Raw genomic sequence first — 6000 nt, 5'->3', positions numbered from 1 at the left:
CCTCCAGTGGGATCCTGCCTCCACCACATGACGTCACAGGCATAGTGTGTGTGAGGTCACACCCCACAGGAGTGCCTATCTTGCCTGTGGGGCCCAATTCAGCCCCATTCAAAATGCAGCCAGAGAAGAAGGAGCCTCCATTATAATTTTTAGCCCACGGGTTAGAGCACTCATCCAGGATATGGGAAACCCACATTCAAGTCTGTTCCCTTCTTCTCTCTCCCCCCCACCTGATGGGCAGAAAGGATTTGAATAGGGTGCTAACCATCAGGTTATGAGATACTCTGATATGAGTTTCCCTCAGTCTTTCCTGTGGAGGCTGTTCCACTTTAGCTAGGTACTAAAATAGTCATAGGGGCAGAGAGAGAGAACGTACCGGCTGCTGCTTCCCACAGCCCCCGTTGGCCTGGAGCGGCAAACCGCGGCCAGTGGGAGCTGCAATCAGCCGAACCTGTGGATGCGGCAGGTAAACAAACCGGCCTGGCCCACCAGGGGCTTTCCCTGAACAAGTGGCATCCCAAGTTTGGGAAACATTGGTATAGTGCTTAGGGCATTCACATGTGTGAAACTGTGGTACAATTCCCCTACTTCAATGACTCTTTAATAAATTAATGTTTAATTAGTTTAAACTATTTAATTTAATTATAATTAAGCATTGCAACACCTACATTTCTTTGGAGGGGTCTCCGTGCCTCAGTTTCCCATCTATACAATACGGATAATAGTACTTCCTTGCCTCACAGAGGCATTGTGAGTATAACTACATTAAAAAAAAGATTATGAAACATTTAGATACCATGGTAATGGTACTTAAATACCTTATAAATACCTAAAATGAGATGCTGTGAATTTTACATGTAATCCATAAATATGTGTGGGTGTTTTAAGATTTTTGGGGGTGTGGGTGGGAGAGGGGTGCATTTGTATAGCATATGCTGAGATTCCCAAGCCAGAAGGGACCATTGTGATCATCTAGTCTGATCTCCTGTATAACACAGGTCAAAATAGAACTTCCCCAATATAATTCCTAGAGCATATATTTTAGAAAAACATCCAATTTCAATTTTAAAATTGTCAGTGTTGGAAAATCCACCGTGTCCCTTGGTAAATTGTTCCAATGGTTAATTACTCTTACTGTTAAAAATGTATGCCTTATTTCTAGTATGACTTTGTCTAGCTTTATATTATGCAGCAGAATAATTTCCTTTTTTACATTTGTGATTTTTTTAATGAAACATTTAAGGTGTTTTTAATGGAAGAATGAGGGAGGGAATCACAAATACATAGGAAGGTAGACAAAAAGAACAGGAGAAAGGATTTCATATTAAGAAAGAAAGCTGACAAGACAAATTAGGGGATCAGATTTTAGAGGGATAGCCATGTTAGTCTGTATCCACAAAAACAACGAGGAGTCCAGTTGCACCTTAAAGACTAACAGATTTATTTGGGCATAAGCTTTTGTGGGTAAAAAACCACTTCTTCAGATGCATAGAATGAAAATTACAGATACAAACATAAATATACTGGCACATGCAGAGAAGGGAGTTACTTTACAAGTGGAGAACCAGTGATAACAAGGACAATTCAGTCAGGGTGGATGTGGTCCACTCCCAATAATTGAGGAGGAGGTGTCAATACCAAGAGAGGGGAAATTGCTTTTGTAGTGAGCCAGCCACTTCCGGTCCCTATTCAAGCCCAAATTAATGGTGTTAAGTTTTCAAATAAATTGTAGCTCTGCAGTTTCTCTTTGAAGTCTGTTTTTGAAGTTTTTTGCTGAAGGATGGCTACTTTTAAATCTGTTGTTGAATGTCCAGGGAGATTGAAGTGTTCTCCTACTGGCTTTTGTTACAATTCCTGATGTCTGATTTGTGTCCATTTATTCTTTTACGTAGAGACTGTCCAGTTTGGCCAATGTACATGGCAGAGGGGCATTGCTGGCACATGATGGCATATATCACACTAGTACATGTGCAGGTGAATGAGTCCCTGATGGTGTGGCTGATGTGGCTGGGTCCTATGATGGTGTCACTAGAGTAGATATGGGAACAGAGTAGGCAACGGGGTTTGTTATAGGGATTGGTTCCTGGGTTAGTGTTTCTGCGGTGTGGTGTGGTGTGTTAGTTGCTGGTGAGTATTTGCTTCAGGTTGGGGGACTGTCTGTAAGAGAGGACTGGCCTGCCTCCCAAGGTGTGTGAGCATGAGGGATCGTCCTTCAGATCACTGATGATGTGCTGAAGAGGTTTTAGCAGGGGGCTGTACATGATGGCCAGTGGTGTTCTGTTATTTTCCTTGTTGGGCCTGTCCTGTAGTAGGTGACTTCTGGGTACCCATCTCGCTCTGTCAATCTGTTTCCTCACTTCCCCGGTGGGTATTGTAGTTTTAAGAATGCTTGATAAAGACCTTATAGGTGTTTGCCTCTGCCTGAGGGATTGGAGCAAATGCGGTTGTATCTTAGGGCTTGGCTGTAGACAATGGATCGTGTGATGTGTCCTGGATGGAAGCTGGAGGCATATAGGTAACAACAGCAGTCAGTAGGTTTCCGGTATAAGGTGGTGTGTATGTGACCATCACTTATTTGCACTATAGAGTCCAGGAAGTAGATCTCTTGAGTGGACTGATCCAGGCTGAGGTTGATGGTGGGGTGGAAATTGTTGAAATCCTTGTGGAATTCTTCAAGGGCCTCCTTCCCGTGGGTCCGTATGATGAAGATATCATCAATGTGGCGCAAGTAGAGGAGGGGCGCTAGGGGATGAGAGCTGAGGCAGCGTTGTTCTAAGTCAGCCATAAAAATGTTGGCATACTGTGGGGCCATGCCAGTACTCATAGCAGTGCCACTGACTTGAAGGTATAAGTTGTCCCAAATCTGAAATCGTTGTGGGTAAGGACAAAGTTGCAAAGCTCAGCCACCAGGTTTGCCATGGCCTCATCAGGGATACTGTTCCTGACAGCTTGTAGTCCATCCTCGTGTGGAATGTTGGTGTAAAGAGCTTCACATCCATGGTGGCCAGGATGGTGTTTTCAGGAAGATCACCAATGCATTATAGTTTCCTCAGGAAGTCGGTGGTGTCTCGAAGATAGCTAGGAGTGCTGGTAGCGTAGGGTCTGAGGAGAGAGTCCAAATAGCCAAATAATCCTGATGTAAGAGTGCCAATGCTTGAGACTATGGGGCATCCTGGATTTCCAGGTTTATGGATCTTGGGTAGCAGATAGAATACTCCTGGTTGAGGCTCTAGGGGTGTGTCTGTGTAGATTTGTTCCCGTGCTGTAGCAGGGAGTTTGTTGAGCAGATGGTGTAGTTTCTTTTGGTACTCCTCAGTGGGATCAGAGGATAGTGACCTCCTACTAGTGATAGTAGAGTGTGGTGTTGGAGAGTTGCTTGGCAGCCTCCTGTTCATAATCTGACCTGTTCATGATGACTACAGCACCTCCTTTGTCAGCCCCTTTGATTATAATGTCAGAGTTGTTTCTGAGGCTGTCGATGGCATTGTGTTCTGTGTGGCTGAGGTTATGGGGCAAGTGCTGCTGTTTGTTCACAATTTCAGCCTGTGCACGTCTGCAGAAGCACTCTATGTAGAAGTCCACTCTGTCATTTCAACTGTCAGGAGGAGCCATGCAGAATTCTTCTTCTTGTAGTGTTGGTAGGAGAGTCCTGTGGGTCAGTGCACAGCGGTGTGCACTGTTCAGCGGTGTGTTGGAAATATTCCTTGAGTCGGAGACGGCGAAAGTAGGCTTCCAGACCATCACAGAACTGTATCATGTGTGGGGCGGTGCGGGGGCAGAAAGAGCGTCCCCAAGATAGGACAGACTCTTCTGATGGGCTAAGTGTGTGGCTGGATAGATTAACAATATTGTTGGGTGAGTTAAGGGTACCACTGTTGTAGCCCCCTGTGGCATGTAGGACTTTAGATAGTTTCCTGTCCTTTTTCCTCTATAGAGAAGTAAAGTGTACATTTTAAATGGTTTGTCTTGTTTTTGTAAAGTCCAGCCACATGAAAGTTTGTGTGGAAGGTTGGTTTATCTGAGAGTCTCCAGTTTTGAGAGCTCATTCTTGATCTTCTCCTGTTTGCTATACAGGATGCTAATCAGGTGGTTCCTCAGTTTCTTTGAGAGTGTGTGGCACGATCTGTCAGCATAGTCTGTGTGGTATGTAGATTGCAATAGATTTTTCACCTTCAGTCCATTTGGTCTGATGTCCATCTGTTTGCTCTTGGAGAGGAAGATGATGTCTGTCTGTATCTGTGCGAGTTTTTTCATGGATGGATTTCCACTTCATACAGCTAAATTCAGTGCTTTGCATGGTGTCAAGTATCAGAGGGGTAGCCATGTTAGTCTGTATCCACAAAAACAACGAGGAGTCTGGTGACTTTTTTACCCACGAAAGCTTATGCCCAAATAAATCTGTTAGTCTTTAACGCGCCACCAGACACCTTGTTTTTTGGGGGGATCAGATTTTGTTATTTATTACATTAATGTATCTCCTAAAGAACTTGTCAAGCATGTTCAATAATTTCACTTTGAAGTTCTGATGAAATAAACAATCACTTGTGTCATTTTTGTGATGTTACCAGAACCTCCTAACAAAAGTTGATGGGACAGTATTCTTGAAACGTACAGCCACTTAAAGAATTTTCAAAAACAAGCAGTTTACTATGTAGGTATCAGACATCGAGTTTTCATCTTTTTTCTAGAGTGGTTTAAGCCTCAAGAAATATTTTATTTTATTTTGTTTAACATGATGACTTCTTCATAACTAGCTATTGGGGGAATCATGATAAAAGAAACAGAGGCAAACAGAAAATGTTCACTTTCAAATATACTACATTCAGCTTTCTGACCATCTGCAGAAATTTGAATCAGATGTCTGCTGTTCAAGTTATTTACTATCTACTTAAAGCTTCTGGCAATGTTATCAACAGGAAAATAAGAAATGAGGTGGGAAACAGTAAGAGAACTTGGAAACAAAAGCTTAGTGTATTGGATCCTTTAAATGTAAATAGCTTCCTTTATCTCCAGGCTAACCTACTCAGCTATCCACTTGGCACATTGTACAAAAACTAGGCATACAGACCCCTAATCACCAGCTTCTTGGTGATTGTGTTTTGTTGGTCTTGATAGTCAGATATTACTGTTTCAGCATTATCTTAAATTTAGTTCTTAGCATATAGTTTGAGATCTAATTTGTTGGAAACTTCTGCTTTTCTACACGCATCCCATGGCCTTCACACATAAATTCATAAAACTTTCAGATTCATTCAGAAGTTCAACAGGAAGCAAGCTCATTTCAAAATCCTGGAAAATCCAAGTTCTAACAATTTACTATCATTTTCCCTATAAATTACCTATGTGGAGATAAGTAGTTTTGGGGTTTTATTTGTAACTCCTCTATAGAACCAACCCTGTTGGCTTCATTGTCTGATGACCGAAAGACAAAAATGAAAAACAGAAGCTATGATCCTTGCTCTAGTCATTCCTACAATATACAGTAGTTACTGTATTATGGTCTTTTCAAAGCATTCAGGGAACTACTATCAGGTTATAAATTATATATATATATTAAGGAACACCTTACTTATGTTACTAATTCCACCACATATAATTAAAAATGAAAGATTTTGAAAATCTATTCTCCTGATTCTGCAGTTGGAGCTTCCCATATAGAGCTCCACTGACATCAGTCAAGCGGGAGCAGATCCTAATTTAAGCCCAATCTTGTTCTGCACCATGCAAGAGGTCTGTCCATAGAGAGCAGCCTTGAGGAACAGCGCCATAGTGTTCACCACAATTTGATTGTTTACCTTTGTATTTCATGCCACTTAGATAATAAAAGCAGACTAATTTGTTTCACTTTTGTTTACATATAGTCACTTTCAGTCTGGGGCTCTGGCACACTAGGTCAATGTTGCAGCATTTTTATAGTAAAAACAGCAGGGAGAGATTTGGCTGTAGGAAAAAGCTATTTTCATTTGAATTTTTAGATAATTCTGAAAATAATATGATCTG

This window comes from Lepidochelys olivacea, assembly GCF_965140295.1.
Source record: "Lepidochelys olivacea isolate rLepOli2 genome assembly, chromosome: 11".
Classification (NCBI taxonomy): domain Eukaryota; kingdom Metazoa; phylum Chordata; order Testudines; family Cheloniidae; genus Lepidochelys; species Lepidochelys olivacea.
Note: the sequence above shows the minus strand (reverse complement) of the source record.